Source organism: Podarcis muralis, chromosome 8 (assembly GCF_964188315.1).
Source record: "Podarcis muralis chromosome 8, rPodMur119.hap1.1, whole genome shotgun sequence".
NCBI classification, from domain to species: domain Eukaryota; kingdom Metazoa; phylum Chordata; class Lepidosauria; order Squamata; family Lacertidae; genus Podarcis; species Podarcis muralis.
The window spans coordinates 18,362,740-18,381,719 of NC_135662.1; the positions used below are offsets into that span (position 1 = coordinate 18,362,740).

An 18,980-nucleotide genomic window follows, 5' to 3' on the forward strand; every position below is an offset into this window, starting at 1 on the left:
GTGGAGTGTATGTAGGCATGGGGAGAAATCCATATAGTTTCATTTTAATGAAAACTTCGCAAATTTGCACTTCCCAAACAACTGAAACACAACTCTTCTTTGAAACTCACACTACTCTATACATCGAGACAAAGTTCCCCAACCAAAGAGTGCATACATAAGAAAAGTGCACATTAGTGAAAATACAAAATCCATGCTATTTGGGGGTGGGGGGAGATTGCTTGTAGAAATCATTATACTAGATAAAGAAAATGTACACAAAGATACATACATTGGGATAAATTTGCACGTAAATGCACATTAATTTTACTGCAGACTTTTAAAATATTGCAGAGGGGTGAACTGAAGTTAAGGTTGTGATATTGAGAAATGGAGAAAAACTGAAATTGACACATGCATCCATCACTGGGTGTATGGGAGGAAAAACTAGGGTGGCCATGCTACACCTGCCTACTGAAGCTTGGGACAAGTGACTAACATGCCCTGTGTGTAACTTGACACTTTTTAAAAAGAAAAATGAAGAGACTCAATGGTCTGGTGTATGGTTTTGGATTCATTTGTTGGCTACCTTATCAAGCTTAGCTGCACAAACCCCTACTTCCCCACTCTGTGTTGGAGGAGATGTGGGACATGTGGGGCACTGTTTCATTTATGATATGAGGTCCCATCAGCCAAAGACTTTGGGGTCTGCAACTTTCTCTATACTTAGGTAACTTATTAGACAAATGATTATGCCTGATCCTACTCTTTGCATTCCTTTCTGTTATTTTGTTGGTAGACATCAGTACCTAAGGTTCTGTTAAAAGTTAATAACTAACTGCCAAACTTTAGTGGCATGGTATTGGAGGGGAATGGAGAATCTTCCTCTTAAAACTTGGTATGATAAGAGTCTGGCAATTGGCGCTTGATTAGACTCTTACCCAAGAATTCAAGGAAGCCAGAGGAGTGGCTCTGACAGATAAATTTGTTCAAACTCAGTACCCATTAATTTATTATGCCACTATCTTTCTGGAGGGACACTTTCCTGCCAACTTGGTTGCCAAAGTAAAATCCACTGTCAGGTTGTATTGCAATAATGTATGACTATGGAGACGTTGTTTATCATTTTATTGTTAATAGATTATTATTTTTTGCAATACCTTTAATAAAAAGCATTTTTTTTTAATTAAAAAATAATGTGCCACCTCCACTGGCTGAAAGCTGAAGCATCATGATTACTTACAGAAATATCTCTTGGAAAGAATGCTTTGAAAAACAAGGGTCAGAGAAGTAGCTGTTGTCTCCTAATTCTTTGGAGGGCTTGTTGATCTTTGTGCTGTTTGCTTTATAAATACAGACCTCTTGTGTTTTTCAGGGTCCTTGGGGGCTCTGTCCAAAAACACGTATTCATTACTAGAGAGTCCAGGAAACTTGGTTTGCTCTGCACTGCTCCATCTCTGTCTCAGTTGACCAGCTGAGCAAAAGCAGTTCCGAAATGATTAGGCGCAAATTAAGGGCTCAGCATTTTTGACGCAACTTTGAACTACAGAGCATAGGATCATTGATTTTCTTCAAACAGCCTCATGCAGTGCTGCAGCTTTGGCCACCACTTAGATAGAAGCAGGAGGCACGGAAGAAAGATAAGATTTACTGTGGGGATTCAGAGGTAGCAAGGAGGAATACAAGAAATAATGAGACTCCAAATGTCACCCATAGTCTCTTTATACAGGTGCAATGTGGCAGGTGGCTCTCGAAGATCAGATAATGTCAGTTAAGTAGAATTATCAAAGTTAATTGACCAGCACTCTATATGCATGGCAGGAAGAAAACAGGAAAAGGCAAATGGACAATGATGAGGATGGCTCAGCAATTTTAATCCTGCTGACCAATTTAACCTGTTTTTATAATGTCAGATTTAGTTTATTGAATTGCACCTATATTTTTATTCCCTTATTCCTTTTCCAAACTGCCTCAGCAACGTGATGGTAGGGTGATGTAAAAAACAACAAACCTTTAATTGATTAATTGCTCAGTTAAAGCCACAAGAGCTGAACCTCCTTAAATCCACACTCGGTTCCCATAATGAGGCTGAGATGAGTACAGCGCTTGCATATGTTAAAAATGTGTTGAAATTTCCAACAGCATCACTCAAATATTTAATGTTTAATGTTATTGTGTTTTTAATATTTGATTGGGAGCCGCCCAGAGTGGCTGGGGAAACCCAGCCAGATGGGTGGGGTATAAAGAAATTATTATTATTATTATTTGAAGCTGGTTGGGTGTTATAGAGTCTTAAACAGCTTGGTCTCTCCATATTTTATGATCCATTTACACAATTTTATTCTGAGGTAGAATACCTAAAAACACTTCAATCTACAGCCAAAAAATATTGATTTCTATTTAGTTTCCTTGGTAAGTTCATGAAGGGCTGGCTCCTGGGGATTTTTTTTTTTTGTGGGGGGGGGGGCAGAAAGGAGAGGGGAGCTCAAGAAAACTTTTGACCCTTCCTGTGAGCTCCACACTGATCTCTAGTAGCTCTATCACACTGAGCAAAACAATGTCCTGGAAATGTGTTCGGCACCTAAAAGTCAGGCACTGAGATTCAAATTCATCCGCTTGGTTCTGTATGCTTGATAATATTTATGTGAGCTGTACTGTTATGTTTCAGTCTGTAGGAAAACTATAGCTGTTAATTTAACAAATGTAATTAGACTGAGGTGAGTTTTATACAGCCAGGTCTCTTTTTTCTGCTTGATGCTCCTCACCCCTGCAGGGTGGGGAGACCATTTTCAGCCAGTGGCCCACATTTTCTCATGGGAAAATGCTCAGGTCCTATATGCCACTGGTGGCTGGGGTCAGATGAGAAAGTGGACAGAGCAATGGATGTGACTCTTCCAGCTCTGCAAAAGTCAGAGACGTTTCCAGAGACCCTCAAGCCATGAAAAGGTACTCAAGAAGGGCAGGTGGGGAGGGTATTGGGGGGGACAAATAGAGAAGCCTGGAGAGCCCCTTTGTTTGACCCGAGGTCTCCCAGCCCTGGTACAGAACATCGAATATGAAGAGAATGTCACAGCATGTTTCAGTGCAAAAAACAAGCAACAAATGGTGTGTTGCTAAGCATAGACATTAGCAAACTGATGTTAATGCATGCCAAGCTTTGCCGTAATTAAAAGCTGGTAGTTATGTCTCTTGAACCTTGACTATTATTTCCAGGCCCTCCCCGCACCCAGCAGGTTTGGAAACTTATATGGTTTATTAGCAGGGTCTCCGTCGCCCCCTCCAGTCCAGGCAGGGTTCTTAATGCAGGCCTGCAGCACAGTTTGTTCCAGGTTTATAAGTGGGTTTTGAAGACCCATTTATTTTCGACTTGCTTTTTCATAAATTATGTAGTTGTTGCTGTGGAAATGGTGCTGGGATTTCTTTTAGCCTGTTTTTAATGGTGTGTTACTGGCTTGCTGCAGTTGATATTGCTGTGCCTAGCAATGCTATTGTTATTTAGTTTTATTCGAACAAATTGTCTGTGGATGGTGTTTTATTCGGAGGTGGGGGTGGGATGAGTGCTTTCTTAATGAGTAGGTATATTGCATTTTTATGTTTTATGGAACACACTGTGCTTCAAAACAGGGGCAATAAACCTGTTGTTGTTGTTGTTTAGTCGTGTCCGACTCTTCGTGACTCTATGGACCAGAGCACGCCAGGCACTTCTGTCTTCCACTGCCTCCCGCAGTTTGGCCAAACTCATGCTGGAAGCTTCCAGAACACTGTCCAACCATCTCGTCCTCTGTCGTCCCCTTCTCCTTGTGCCCCCAATCTTTCCCAACATCACAGTCTTTTCCAAGGAGTCTCTCTTCTCATGAGGTGGCCAAAGTATTGGAGCCTCAGCTTCAGGATCTGTCCTTCCAGTGAGCACTCAGGGCTGATTTCCTTAAGAATGGAGAGGTTTGAACTTCTTGGAGTCCATGGGACTCTCAAGAGTCTCCTCCAGCACCATAATTCAAAAGCATCAATTCTTCGGTGATCAGCCTTCTTTATGGTCCAGCTTTCACTTCCATACATCGCTACTGGGAAAACCATAGCTTTAACTATACGGACCTTTGTTGGCAAGGTGATGTCTCTACTTTTTATGTGATAAACCTATGACCCTCCAAATTTTGTTGGACTTCCCATCAAGCTCAAGTAACATGACAGTGGTTAGGGATGATGGAAGTTATAGACCAACAGGATTTGGAGGGCCATAGCTTCCCCTTCTTCACCTGAAAGGTGACAGACAAATACCTAAATAGTATACATATAAAAAGGATCTGATTCATGCTTTATTTATTGCCTTTTAGAAGGTGGGATCAGTTAGTTTTCACTCACCTGTAGAGCAAAATTCTAGATAGCAAAAACTTGGTTGTTTTGAAAATTAAGATATAGAGCAAAGTGCCAAATCGTGAAGTCTACTTTGACATTGGACAGCATCTCCTGTCCTAAAGCTTCCATGCTTTATCAGATCATGTGAGACAGATTTATGGCTTTAATAGTCTACAATTTTCTATTCATTATTTTTAGGTAAGGCAGGGAACTCAAATATTCATGAGGACAGAAAATATGTTTTAAGGGGAAATTGTGTTTGTCCTCAAATGACAAAGAAACCACAATAGTTGGGAAAGTTAATTATCCACACATGTTAAATATTTTCTAAAGAAACAATGGTCCATTTTAAAACAAGTTCAGCTGACAGGGATAACTTTTATCAGCTGCCTTGTAAACATCATAAATTATGGCTCTTATTTCTATTAATGTTATGTGCATTTCCTTTTATCTTCTTTTGCATTGAAAGTTGCAATTTATTTCCTGTTTTTATCATTGCTCTACATTTTGTCTGTGCCTTGATTTCCACATCATTAATTTTCATAGTGATATCATTCTTGTTCTGAAGTTCTATTCTTCTCATTGTATCTGTATTACTTACATTCTGTCAAGGGCAATCTATATGTTAGGGATGTTACAAGCATTTGAGGAAAAGTGCTTGCACAGGTGAATTCCCCTCCCAAACCTTACAATAAGGAATAGAGTGAGCACAGCATGGTTTGCAGCCTGCTGCAAGCTGGCCTTTACTTGTCATAAGAACAGGGCATTGTATGGAAGTCTTTTTTTCTTCAGCAAGCAACCAGAATTAATCACCCACCCACGTGGTTGTTCTCCCATCAAGCCAATTCTTAGTTGTTCCAAAGCAGTCTTCGGATGTCTGTAATTTGGTTTTAAACTATTTTTGATACTGTATTTTTTTAATTACTGTGACCATCCCTGGTGAACAGCAGATAATAAATCGAACAAATAATAACAATTTAAGAAGAAATCTGTTGGATCAGGTCCAGGATCCTGTTCACAGTGACCAGCAAGATGCTTAAGAAAAGCCAGCGAATAGGACATGAGCCCATCAACATTTTCCACACATGTCCTCCCCAGTAGCTAGCATTCAGAGGTGTATCACATTCAATAGTAGAGGCAGGGCACAGTCATCATGACTAGGAGTCACTGGTACACTTTATCAAAGGGAAACTCCCCTCCAGAGTAGAAATCATATATTGAACAGATGGAAAGCTCTTTAATCTAAGCAGGCTGAAAGCAGAGAGTAAGGTTACCATAACTTCCGTCATAGAGCTTCAGTACACTGATGACAACGTAGTGTGTGCACACTCAGAGGATGACCTCCAAACCGTCCTAAATATCTTCTCAGAAGCTTACGAAAAACTTGGCCTATTGCTCAACATCCAAAAAACCAAAGTGCTGCACCAACAAGCACAAAACAATGCATCAGCAATGCAACAAATGTTGGTCACTTCAGCTACCTGGGCAGTTATCTTTCCACAAGGGCAGACATTGATGCTGAAATCCAGCATTGCCTGAGCTCTACGAGGACGGCTTCCTCCCAATTGAAGTGCAGAGTGTTTGAGGACCAGGACATTTGCAGGGAAATCAAAATGCTTGTTTACAAAGCTATTGTACTACCAACCTTGCTGTATGCTTGTGAAACATGGACCACATATAAACACCATCTCCAACTCCTTGAAAGATTCCGTCAACAGTCTCCAAATTTTTTTACAAATCACTTGGGGAGACAGGCGAACTAATGCCAGTGTACTGGAAGAAGCAAAGATCACCAGTGTCAAAGCAATGATTCTTCAACATCAGCTTTGTTGGACTAGTCACGTTGTGCGGATGTCTGATTATCATCTTCCAAAGCAACTACTCTATTCCGAACTTAAAAATGGTAAGTGTAATGCTGGTGGTCAACAAAAGAGGTTCAAAGGCTTTCTCAAGGCAAATCTTAAAAAATGTAGCATAAACACTGACAACTGGGAAACACTGGCCTGCGAGTGCTCCAATTGGAGAACAGCCTTTACTAAAGATGTCATGAGTTTTGAAGACGCCTGAACTCAGGTCGAAAGGGAGAAACATGCTAAGAGCAAGGCATGCTTGGCAAACCCTCACCATGATCAGCTCTCACCCAGAAACCTATGTCCTCACTGTAGAAGGATATGTGGGTCCAGAATTGGCCTCCACAGTCATTTTTTAAAACCATGTTTATGGAAGACATTCTTACTTGGCTATGAATGATCACCAAAGAATAAGAAGTCGTAATTGATAGCTTTATCCCTTGTGAATTTATCTAAAGCCTTTTAAAGCTATCCAACAACCATTACTACATACTGTCGTAGCAAGTTCCATAGTTTAACTACGTGATGAAGCACTTTCTTTTGTCTGTCTGTAATTTTCTAACATACAGGTTCAGTTGATGGCTCCAAGCTCTAACATTATGAGAGAGGGAGAAAAAGCTATTCCTACCCACTCCACAACCATTTAAAATCTTACATACCTCCATTCTGTTTCCCCCCTAAATTAAAAAGTTACAAATGCTATGACCTTTCATCACAGGGAAGCTGCTTCCAGTCCCTTGATCTCATTGGCTTATTTATTTAACATGAATTTATATACCACTTGAATATGTCTCTTAATCATCAAAACCTCTAAGTAGTTTACATAAAGGTTTCTGAGCACAATTCAGTGTTGGTGCTGACCTTTAAAGCCCTAAACGGCCTCGGTCCAATATACCTGAAGGAGCAACTCCACCTCCATCGTTCTGCCCAGACACTGAGGTCCAGCGCTGAGGGGCTTCTGGCGGTTCCCTCACTGCAAGAAAGGGGGTTACAGGGAACCAGGCAGAGGGCCTTCTCAGTAGTGGCACCCGCCCTGTGGAATGCGCTCCCACCAGATGTCAAAGAGACAAAGAACTACCAGACCTTTAGAAGACATCTGAAGGCAACCCTGTTTAGGGAAGCTTTAAAGGTTTAATAGGTTATTGTATTTTAGTGTTTTGTTGGAAGCCGCCCAGAGTGGCTGGGGAAGCCCAGCCAGATGGGCGGGATATAAATAAATTATGATGATGATGACAATTATAAAATATACATTAAAATTACCAATAAAATCATTTGCCATTTCTATGCAAGTACTGCTTGCTTGTCAAATGTGGGCTGGGAGGGAATCTCCTGTGAAATGTCCCTTTGAATAATGAAGGCCGATGTATTTGCACAGCCTCACAGTGCAAATCATGGACTGTACCTTTTGTGTCGTTATGGGTATTATTATCTTCCATAATGATAATTAAATTCTCTTTCTCCTGATGTGTTCTTTCATTTGTGTAACGTCCGGAAGACCTTGCAGAAGGAACAGTCCTGAACTCACATTGTAAAATAGGGGGGGTTGAGCTAAACTTCGTAGGTAAGGTTAAATGTAAGTATATTTTTCTCCCCCCCCCCCCCAATTCAAGGTGACTTGTTCTAGCTTTAAAGGCTATAATGGCCTCCCCTGGAAGTTTCTTACCTGTAAGTGTGCTGATTACATTCCAAACAGGCCATGTTATTAGCTGAAGCAAATTTATGTCTGTGCTAAAAGGGCAGCTTCTTGGAGCCTATAATCTAACAGACCTTTTCATGATGGATTTTTCCTTAGCCATATTTAGCAAAAATGTCACATCATAAATATGAGACAATAATATATAATGAAAAGGCAGCTCATGGCACTCCAGCATTAGAAGCATGTACAATGTTATGAACTTAGGGCTGTAAATGGCTTGTAAGCGTGTAATCACAACAGCATTCTAATGCTTCATTAGTGTCTGATGGTTATTAGAGTTCCAAAATCTGTCTCTTTGTTCACTTTTACTTGTACAATCTATTACCTTTGTGTCTTCAATGCCACGTTAAAAACATAACGGTGGCTGCATTTCGTGACATATATTAAAAGAGAAATGCACAACATAAGTGTCAGTCCAATCCTATGCATGCTTGCTTGCTCAGAAGCAAACTGCATTGAGTTTAAAGGACTTTACGCCTTTAAATTCCATAAACTCCATATAAAGGGTAGTACCTCTGGTAAGGGACACATTGTGCTCCTTCTGGGGTAGTTTGTTCACCTTTGGTCTCCACCCTGCACTCAGCTCTTGCCTGTCACTCGTAGAGGCTGCCAGCATGCAACAGTGGCCACTCCCAGGGAACCGGCTTTGACTGGCCAGCTAAACCAGGTGGGGGTAGCTGATGGGTCTCAAACCCTCAGTGAATTAGGGACTTCCTCTGCATGTGAGGACAGGCTCTGGCACATTTAGTGGACGAGACCAATAGTGGGTCCAACAGTCAAGAAGACAGTTACTGCATGGGCAGAAGGGCAGATGGTGCTTGTTAACATGGGAAGGTAGCCCATCTAGGACAAGGAAAACTCTGATTCTAAACCTCCACTGCCTTGTGGGGCATCTTCAGGAGAAGAAAAGGCTAAGGAGTAAAACCTACACAAATCAGAAGTGGAATCCCTAACACGGTTAGATGGCGCCTTGTATAGTAATAGTAATAGTCTCTCTCCCTCAGATTCCCTAAAACTAGACCAAATCACTGCTCAAAGACAGATCCATCAAAGACTGGATGACATCGACTTACAGCAAAATTATATGCTGGGGGGAGGTGTTTGTTCGCCCCAGAACATTGGTATCACTTTAACTTATTGCGTTCCATCATACCTCTCCTCCCTTTCGACTGTTGCCCATAGACTGGCCTTCACCAAAGCGAGGTTCAACGTTTTCCCCTCCAATGTCCTGAGACATAGATTCTCAAAGGGCCAAGCCCCCGCCACGTGCGAATGTGATAAGGTGACGCCGGAGTCGCTTCAGCACATTATGTTCACTTGCCCCTTGTTCAATGTGCCACAGGCAAATTTGTTGGGATCAATCATACAGAAACTAGAGGGTACCCCACCAAAATTCCACCTTGCCCAAATCTTGCAGGATAAGGATTCCCACATGACCCTGAAAGTGGCTAGGTTCCTGGTCGCTGTCCTCTCCCAAAAGCGACGCCAAGGAGCACTACAAGCTAATTAAGGCGTAGCATGCCTTTCCATCTTATAGTATTTTATTGTTATAGTGGTGTTTTAGCGACTGTTTTTTTTCTTTTCCCCACGGCACAAGCTGTCACTTATGTGTTGTTTTTACCTGTATGGGCCTATGGCCGTAATAAATATTATCTATCATCTATCTATCTATCTATAGTAATAGTAATTTATTATTTGTATTCCGCCCATCTGGCTGGGCTTCCCCAGCCACTCTGGGCGGCTTCCAACAAAGATTAAAAGTACATTAAAATGTCACACATTAAAAACTTCCCTGAACAGGGCTGCCTTCAGATGTCTTCTAAATGTCAGGTAGTTGTTTATCTCTAACATCTGATGGGAGGACGTTCCACAGGACAGGTGCCACTGCCGAGAAGGCCCTCTGCCTGGTTCCCTGTAGCTTAGCTTCTTGCAGTGAGGGGAACCGCCAGATGGCCCTTGGCGCTGGACCTCAGTGTCCAGGCAGAACGATGGGGGTGGAGACGCTCCTTCAGGTATACTGGACCGAGGCTGTTTGGGCTTTAAAGGTCAACACCAACACCTTGGTGTTGTGCTCAGAAACGTACTGGGAGCCAATGTAGGTCTTTCAGGACCAGTGTTATATGGTCTCGGCTGCTGCCCCCAATCACCAGTCTAGCTGCCGCATTCTGGATTAGTTGTAGTTTCCGGGTCACCTTCAAAGGTAGCCCCACATAGAGCGCATTGCAGTAGTCCAAGCGGGAGATAACTAGAGCATGTACCACTCTGGCGAGACAGTCCACGGGCAGGTATGCTTCATTCTGGCAACTCCAACAGCTAAGCTGGCACCAAATGTATTGCACTGCTTTCCTTTGGACCACATCAGTGAGGCCTAGGGGGTGGGGGTGGTCATTTGGGTGGCCCAGTACCTCCATGCCCACTACTCTGCTTGTGCTCCAGGGAGGCGGGAGTTATGAGTTACTTCTCTCTCTAGCCGCAGCAGGCACTGTGATTCTCCAGCAATTTGACTTCACCCCCGGAGGCACACTCCATTGTCTCTTGAGATGGACACATGTGCTGTGTGAAAAGTGCTTTCTTTTATCTATCCTGAAACTTCCAACTTTAAGCTTCATTCCACAAGTTCCAGTATCACAAGAGAAGGACAAAAAGTTGTCTCTATCCACTTTCTCTGTGCCATGCATTATGTTATTATTTGCCTTATCTCTAAACTAAACAAATACCAAATGCTGAAACCTTTCCTCATAGGAGAGTTGCTCAATCCCCTTGATCATTTTGGTGAAATCTTTAGCAGTATTGAATGTGCTTCTAAATGTCTTTATTTGGGGTTGGCATCCTTGGACAATGCTGACATCTACCTCAACCCTGTTCATTTATTTATTTCTTGTGCAGCACTGAGCAAGGCCAAGTGGCTACCAACCATTTCCTAGCGTCAGCCCTGTATGGCAGGCTTTGTTCTAATACAAGAGACAGAACTGAAGTATCTGCCCATGGGCCACTTTCAGATACAATTTCAGGTGGTTGGGATACCCAGAACATCCAATCTCTTTCTGTGCCCCTGCATCTCTAGGTGGATTCAGATGGCCTGTTGACATATGATAAAACAACCAGGCACTCTGCATTTATCAGTGAATTGTGTCACTGTCTTTAAGTCAAACAGAATGGTGTCTGAAACCACAATTTTTGATTGAATGAAAGCAGGGAATTTCTCTGGTTTTCTTAGATGGTTGCAATTCGCTACTACTAACTGCCCTGCCTTTATCTGGTTGTGCAGAATTTGGGAATGAGTGGTGTCAGGGAACTGCCATCGGCTCAGAGGCAAGAATAGAAGGGCAGTTGTGTTACAGGGAGCCTCCGAAAATCTTGCGAAGCAGTTCCTCTTCCGGAGAGGAGGAAAGCCGCACTTCCAGTGGAGAAGAGGTGCAAGGACCAGAGGATGCTAGTGAGAGCCTTAATGCCGCTCCTGAGCAAGCCGGAAAGGGGGGAAGCATGTCCTTGCCATTGCCCATCATGCACAGTAGTCTGAGGCACAGGGAGGGGTGGAAAAGGTTGGGGTTAACAAAACTTTTATGTTGGGGGAGGTACAGAAAAAGACCACTCCCGGATTCTGCTAGCAATTGAGCCAGACATGAGCTTTGGGGCTCCTCAGTGTAAATACCGTAGTTTGCACCCAAATAAAGCCTGTTAAACACAGGTTAGAGACATCACCTTGCCAACAAAGGTCCTTATAGTAAAAGCCATGGTTTTCCCAGTAGTGATGTATGGAAGTGAGAGCTGGACCATAAAGGAGGCTGATCGCTGAAGAATTGATGCTTTTGAATTATGGTGCTGGAGGAGACTCTTGAGAGTCCCATGGACTGCAAGAAGATCAGACATCTCCATTCTGAAGGAAATCAGCCCTGAGTGCTCACTGGAAGGACAGATCCTGAAGCTGAGGCTCCAGTACTTTGGCCACCTCATGAGAAGAGAGACTCCCTGGAAAAGACCATGATGTTGGGAAAGATTGGGGGCACAAGGAGAAGGGGATGACAGAGGACGAGATGGTTGGACAGTGTTCTGGAAGCTTCCAGCATGAGTTTGGCCAAACTGCGGGAGGCAGTGGAAGACTGAAGTGCCTGGCGTGCTCTGGTCCATGGGGTCATGAAGAGTCGGACACGACTAAACGACTAAACAACAACAACAAAAACACAGGTCAGAGTCCTGCCTGCTTACTCTTGAGCAACCGCAACAGCACCTGACAAGTGGCTTTGTTCCATACATTTGGCATTTGTGAGGTATTTTGATATCCATGTTGAGAAGACCAAAATATTGTTGAAAATTAGGAAATGATCTAATGCTTCCACATTGATCCGGAACAATGGTTTGCACATCCATCTGTACTTCATCTAACAGTGAAGCAATCATATGTTGTACTGCCTGTCAGTATATGGAAACATCACCGCTGCAGACAGACAGTTTGTTGACACCACATGATGTGCCTATCTGTGGGAAAGAAGAATTTCCCAGGAAGTTCACAGGCTGGATAAGTCTTTGTGAAGAGTGTAACTTGAAACCTTCTGACTGTGCATGTTCAGGAAGTTTGACTGACTTGCTGGAAGAACTGAACTGAAAGGACGTGTTTTTCTCTAGTGCTGTAATGTCAGAAATAAACATCATGTAAATAGATTTCTGACTTATTTTCTTTCCCCTGCGGAAGCAGGAGAGAGGGGTTGTGCATTTTACCCACGCTTGGGAAAATGTCGCCTATCAGAATCTCCCTGGTCTGTCTGAGATATCAGCCAGAGGAGGTTACCGGTAAGCAAGCTCCGAGGACAGGTGAGAGGGGCCAGTCTTTTTGGAGGGGGCTTGCAAACCAACACTGCCTGCATTTCCTTTGCCTTTAGCACCACTGCTGGAGTCTCTCCCTTGTCCCCCCATTGTGTTCATTTATACATACCTGCCAACTTCCCAGACTGCTTTATACACCTGATGAAATAGCTCTAGCTCAGTGATTTCCAGACTTACAAGTGTGCACAAGAAGCAAATCAATTAAAGTATTGTATTAGTCTGAAACTCACACACAGAGGAGTTGCTCACTGCATTATCTGAATGCCCAGGTACTGCTAGCATCTATAAGGTTTTTTTCTGGATAGGCCAAAAGGATTCATGCTTTAGTAAGAGGCATGAGCTGTCTAGGAACAGTGTCTGGAAACTTCACTTGATTCAAAATGCTTCTGGTTGGATTGAGCATTTTACTTGGTATTGGTCCACCTACCTTGGTTGTCAGTTTCCAGGTTCAATTCAGACTTGGTTGCAAAGGCTTATTTTATTATTATATTATCCCTTTTCTATTTCCAAGTTTCTTATCAGAGCAGCAGAAGTACCGGTAGTTGCCGTTCTATTCCTGCAGTCATGATGGTGCTATGATTTATGTGAGTTTTTAAATTCAATTACAGGCAACTCCCCCATTTGTGCAGGGGTTGCATTCCAAGGTACCAAACATGTTGGTGGGGCATGTGTAACCCCCCCCCCCCTTCTGGGGCCGGAAATGGTGTGTGCATCAGCAGTCCTTCGGGCCTCGAATGCACACAAAATGGGAGTTATCTGTACAGTGATACCTCGGGTTACATACGCTTCAGGTTACATACATTTCAGGTTACAGACTCCGCTAACCCAGAAATAGTACCTCGGGTTAAGAATTTTGCTTCAGGATGAGAACAGAATTCATGTTCCGGCGGCACGGCGGAAGCAGGAGGCCCCATTAGCTAAAGTGGTGCTTCAGGTTAAGAACAGTTTCAGGTTAAGAACAGACCTCCAGAATGAATTAAGTACTTAACCCGAGGTACCACTGTACTGCACATTTTCAGAGAGAGAGAAATTAAATCAGAGTCCGCAAAGTTTTGTTTGTTAGCTGGCTTGATAGGTTTTTTCTCTCTCTAACACATCAGGAATGTAGAAGGAGTTTTGAAGCAAAGAGTTATGGTGGTAGATAGAAGAGAAGAGTTAATTTTGCGCTTCACAACTGAAGTAATACACATGGCTATCTAAAGGGGATAACAATTACCGTATGTAGCAGCACTACTCATTCAAAGTACTGTTTCTTCCCTTTAAAGCTCTAAATAGCTTGGACCACACCACAGCAAACCCCACAGAAAACTATACAATCAACAATAGAGCACGAGATTCTTAACCTCAGGGTCATGGGTCCGAGCCCCACATTGGACAAGAATCCTGAATTGCAGGTGATTGGACTAGATGGCCCTTGTAGTTCCTTTCCAGCTCTACAATTCTATGATGCTATGAACAGTGGAAACAAATTCATGCCACGTGATTTCTGAAGATTCTCTTAAGAAGCCAGGTTTTTCCAATATGAGGGTCACTGTGGCCCAGGGAGGACATTCAGTAAGGCTGTTTTAGTTTAAAAGACCCTGTCTCTTTTAGGCCCTTGAGGAAATTGAGAAGAAGAAGGATATTCATCAGACCACGTGCCACACATATTAAAATAGGCTGCACTATTTTGGTCCCAGGTCATTTATTGCTTTAGAGGTATGCTTGTTGGTAATTCTTGATTTAAATTGACTCTCAGTTTGATTCTGTTTGATTTAAGGCTCGGCTTTAAAACGTCACTGGATATTCTAGAGACAGGACATGAGTGGGGAGCATTTTGCTGTTCCAGGGTCACATTACCACCTATGCAAATCATCCAGGGGGGAAATGACAGTGGTGGGTGAGATCAAAGGCAAAAATTAGCAGAGCAACAAATGCAATTTTTACCTTTGTACATTAGTCTAGTTTCTACATACTCTCACACCCTTCATGCAGGCAATCAAGAGGCATTATCAGTGTTCCATGAGAAATTTTAGTGGGGAGCAGGGAAGCGCATGGTTAGATGTGGGACAGGAAGGCGTGTGGTATTGGGAGAGGGGCATGGCCAGAGGAGAGTTCCAAGAGTCTTTCCACCTCCTCCCCCCCCCGAGTATCCCACCTTTCTTCAAACACCATTCATTATCTCCCAGAATACTCTGTCTCACATGGTTGCTGTTTTTGCTATTGGTGCTTAAAAATGGGATATCCCTGTGTCTGCCACCTTGAGCTCCTTGATGGAAGAGTGGGATAGAAACGTAACAAACGAACAGAAGGAAATCTAATTGTAGAAGTTCTGCCTCAGCTGGAGAACTCATCAGCTGTTTTCAACATGAGAAAATAAAAGGAGCGGAACACAGTCCATATATTTCTCAGCAGGGCCACTACTGCTCTATGCAATTGCAAGGCAGCACGGCTCTCCTTTTAGAAGAAAGAAAATTCTTCACGTGCTTCCTTCCAAATGTCACTAAAAGCTGTAGGTTCTTTGAGTCTAATTTTTTTTTAACCCACCCTTTGTATCTGGGGATATCTCCAACTGCCCAGTCCTATCGCACTCTTTCCCCCAATTTCTTTAGAATTGGATCAGCAGGAATGATGCCATTGGCGCCTTGCCTCTGGATGCACTTCATAAATTCACAGAGTGCTTGGCAGAGATTCATATTGCTCTAATGGCCTCTGGCAATTGCACATGATGGCAGCAAGATCACACCACCTTTCCCTTCCATACGGTCCCCATAGGCGCAGCGTTGACGTGGTTAGACTCACATTGTTCTGCATTACACTGCATGAAGGGCTTAATGATGAAAGAGCCTTGAAAGCAGGGTGCTGGGTCTGATCCTTTTTCTATACATAATAATAATAATTTTATTATTTATACCCTGCCCATCTGGCCGGGTTTCCCCAGCCACTCTGTGCGGCTCCCAACAGAATAGTAAAAACACGAGAAAACACCAAAAACTCCCCTAAACAGGGCTGCCTTCTGATGGCTTCTAAAAGTCAGATAGTTGTTCATTTCCTTGACTTCTGAAGGAATACATACATAGGAATGTGGTGGAAAAGTGATTTTGTGGATATTGAATCATTAAACAATGGATCACACTTACCAAGTGACAGTGTACAGGTGGTAAGCACACCGAATCTCAAAGTACCAATCCCCTAAGAGAAAGAGGTATTTTTTTTCAGTGTTCTGAGTCATTCGGTGACCTGGCACATAGATGGCATATGCAACCAGATGTGAGAATGAGCTGAGAGCTTATGTGTTCTCTGCCATGCAGAGAACCTCTAGCATGGAAGTTAACAAAGGACAAATCCACTGAGAACAAGAGAGTTATTTTCAGAGAAGAGAAAGCAGCATTCCAGTTCCTTTTGTGATCTGGCTTGCACAGAAGTTTCACATGCAGCAGGATGTAGGAGCAAGTCTGGGGCTCATGAGACTTCTCCCGCAGTGACCAGAACCACTACGATGGACTAGAAAATACCCAAATAAATGCTTGTGCAAGTAGGCCCTACTATTATATAAAGGTAAAGGTAAAGAATCCCTGACAGTTAAGTCCAGTTGCAGACGACTCTGGGGTTGCGGCACTCATCTCGCTTTACAGGCCGAAGGAGCCAGCGTTTGTCCGCAGACAGTTTTTCCAGGTCATGTGGCCAGCATGACTAAGCCACTTCTGGCACAATGGAACACCAAAACCAGAGCAGTGCATGGAAATGCCATTTACCTTTCCACTGGGGCGGTACCTATTTATCTACTTGCACTTTTTGGCATGCTTTTGAACTGCTAGGTTCGCAGGAGCTGGGAGTAAGCAACGGGAGCTCACCCTTAGCGGGGATTAGAACTGCCAACCTTCTGATCTTCAAGCCCAAGAGGCTCAGTGGTTTAGACCACAACACCAACCGCGTCCCTATTATATAGGGATAGGCAAATCTATCGGTTCCTGGTCTGTGTCACTTTCATGTTTTTTATTTAGCTATAACTCTGTTCTGTTCCATTTCTGCATTGATATGAGATTTTTCATCCTCTAAAATTTTTATTTAAATGCATGTTTTTCTCTCAAAATACACATTTGAATCTGTATTTAATTGAATGGGCATTTTTTCTCTCAAAAGGCAGCTGCCAGGAGATGTGGCCTCTCTCCATCCTCTACTCATTTGTGTATGCATAGATGGAACTTGTGCAATAAGGACTTCTAATTATGCAAACTGAGTTTAAATAGGGTTGCTGCAATAATGCAAATCATAATGGTCTTGCATGTATATATGCTACAAGCATAAGTGGCTTGCCCAGTGAGGCAGAGCTGCAATTCAAACCTCCTGGCACTGGGGATGCTTTCTGGAAGAATATAAGAACAGCCTGCTGGATCAGGCCAATGGCCTGTCTAGTCCTGCATCTGGTTCTCAGGCTTGCCAATCAGATACCTATGGGAGAGTGAAGAGGCAGTAGGGAGCAGAACATGATCTAGACACACTGGCAGAGGCAATCTGGTCCTCTCAGAACTAGACCTCCCTGACAGACAGCTGGCATCTCCCTGCCTGGTCATGGCTCCAGTAGTTCATTTTGTACTATTTACAGGCACTCTTCTAGGTATCACTGTTCCATTTTTATCTGGAAATGATTCCACTTATCTCTATCCAATTCAAACCGCAATTTGTAATTTATCCCTATCAATTCTTTTCAGCTTGTTTGATTTCACAATTTCTGCAAGGAAGATCCAACATGAATAGTTGCCAAGCTATATCAAAGAGAAGCGTCGAACTGGATTTCTACATGAAATCTTTCTGGTGGTACAAGATTCTTCGGTAGTTAGTTACAGTGGTACCTCGGGTTACAGATGCTTCAGGTTACAGACTCCGCTAACCAAGAAATAGTACCTCGGGTTAAGAACTTTGCTTCAGGATGAGAACAGAAATCGCGCAGCGGCAGCGAGAGACCCCATTAGCTAAAGTGGTACCTCAGGTTAAGAACAGTTTCAGGTTAAGAACGGACCTCCAGAACGAATTAAGTTCTTAACCCAAGGTACCACGTTCGTTCGTTAGTTAGTTAGTTAGTTAGTTAGTATACCATCCTTCATCTGCAGATCTTAGGGAGGTTCCCAACATACAAATACAATGTAAAAGCAGAAAATGCAAGATAAAAGCAAGAACAAAAAACCCCCAAACAAACAAACCAAAACACCCTCCCCACAGTGCCTCCCACAAACACTTTAAAAAGTGGTATAAGATATTAATAAGCCAAAGGCCTGATTGAAGAGGAGCATTTTTGTCTGGCAAAAATGTCTGGGGACCGGCCTCAGCTCAGCCATTTTTGGCTCAGCTAAGATGAACAAGTTACGTTGGTGTATCTTCAGCTGAGCCAGAGCTGGAGACTTAATGCCAGCCGAGGCGGGAATCAGCCAATTGAGCCAGAGGTCCACTCCATCCTCAGCTGTTTATCCTGGTGGATCATTTCATGACGTTATCAGATAAGTTTATTACTTGATGTAATTAAATGACTTCACTTACTGATTCTTGACTTATTCCATTGTTACACTTGCGTTCGTTGTTTTCAGTTTATGTTAACTTGCATTCATTATATGCCGAGTTCCAGCCCTCGCTCTCCTTAACATACAGTACAATTTACCCCATGTTCTGGTATCATTCAGCTATAGATTTCCAACTGCCAGATGCAAATGGTGCCAGGTGGAAATAAGGAAATGCATAGTGTAATGATGTCAGAATTAAAAGACGCCTGCTCCTTGGGAGAAAGGCGATGGCAAACCTAGACAGCATCTTAAAAAGCAGAGACATCACCTTGCCGACAAAGGTCCGTATAGTTAAAGCCATGGTTTTCCCAGTAGTGATGTATGGAAGTGAGAGCTGGACCATAAAAAAGGCTGATCACCGAAGAATTGATGCTTTTGAATTATGGTGCTGGAGGAGACTCTTGAGAGTCCCATGGACTGCAAGAAGATCAAACGCATCCATTCTTAAGGAAATCAGCCCTGAGTGCTCACTGGAAGGACAGATCGTGAAGCTGAGGCTCCAATACTTTGGCCACTTCATGAGAAGAGAAGACTCCCTGGAAAAGACCCTGATGTTGGGAAAGATTGAGGGCACAAGGAGAAGGGGACGACAGAGGACGAGATGGTTGGACAGTGTTCTTGAAGCTACAAACATGAGTCTGACCAAACTGCGAGAGACAGTGGAAGACGGAAATGCCTGGCGTGCTCTGGTTCATGGGGTCACAAAGAGTCAGACACGACTAAACAACAACAACAATGATGTCAGAA

At 43.1% G+C, this 18,980-nt stretch overlaps 1 protein-coding gene across 3 annotated transcripts in view; it reads left to right on the plus strand.

The window, feature by feature from the left end:
- The window catches only part of CSMD3 (CUB and Sushi multiple domains 3), a 601,007-nt gene that overhangs the window by 112,072 nt on the left and 469,955 nt on the right, over nucleotides 1-18,980 (plus strand). The window lies entirely within an intron of this gene.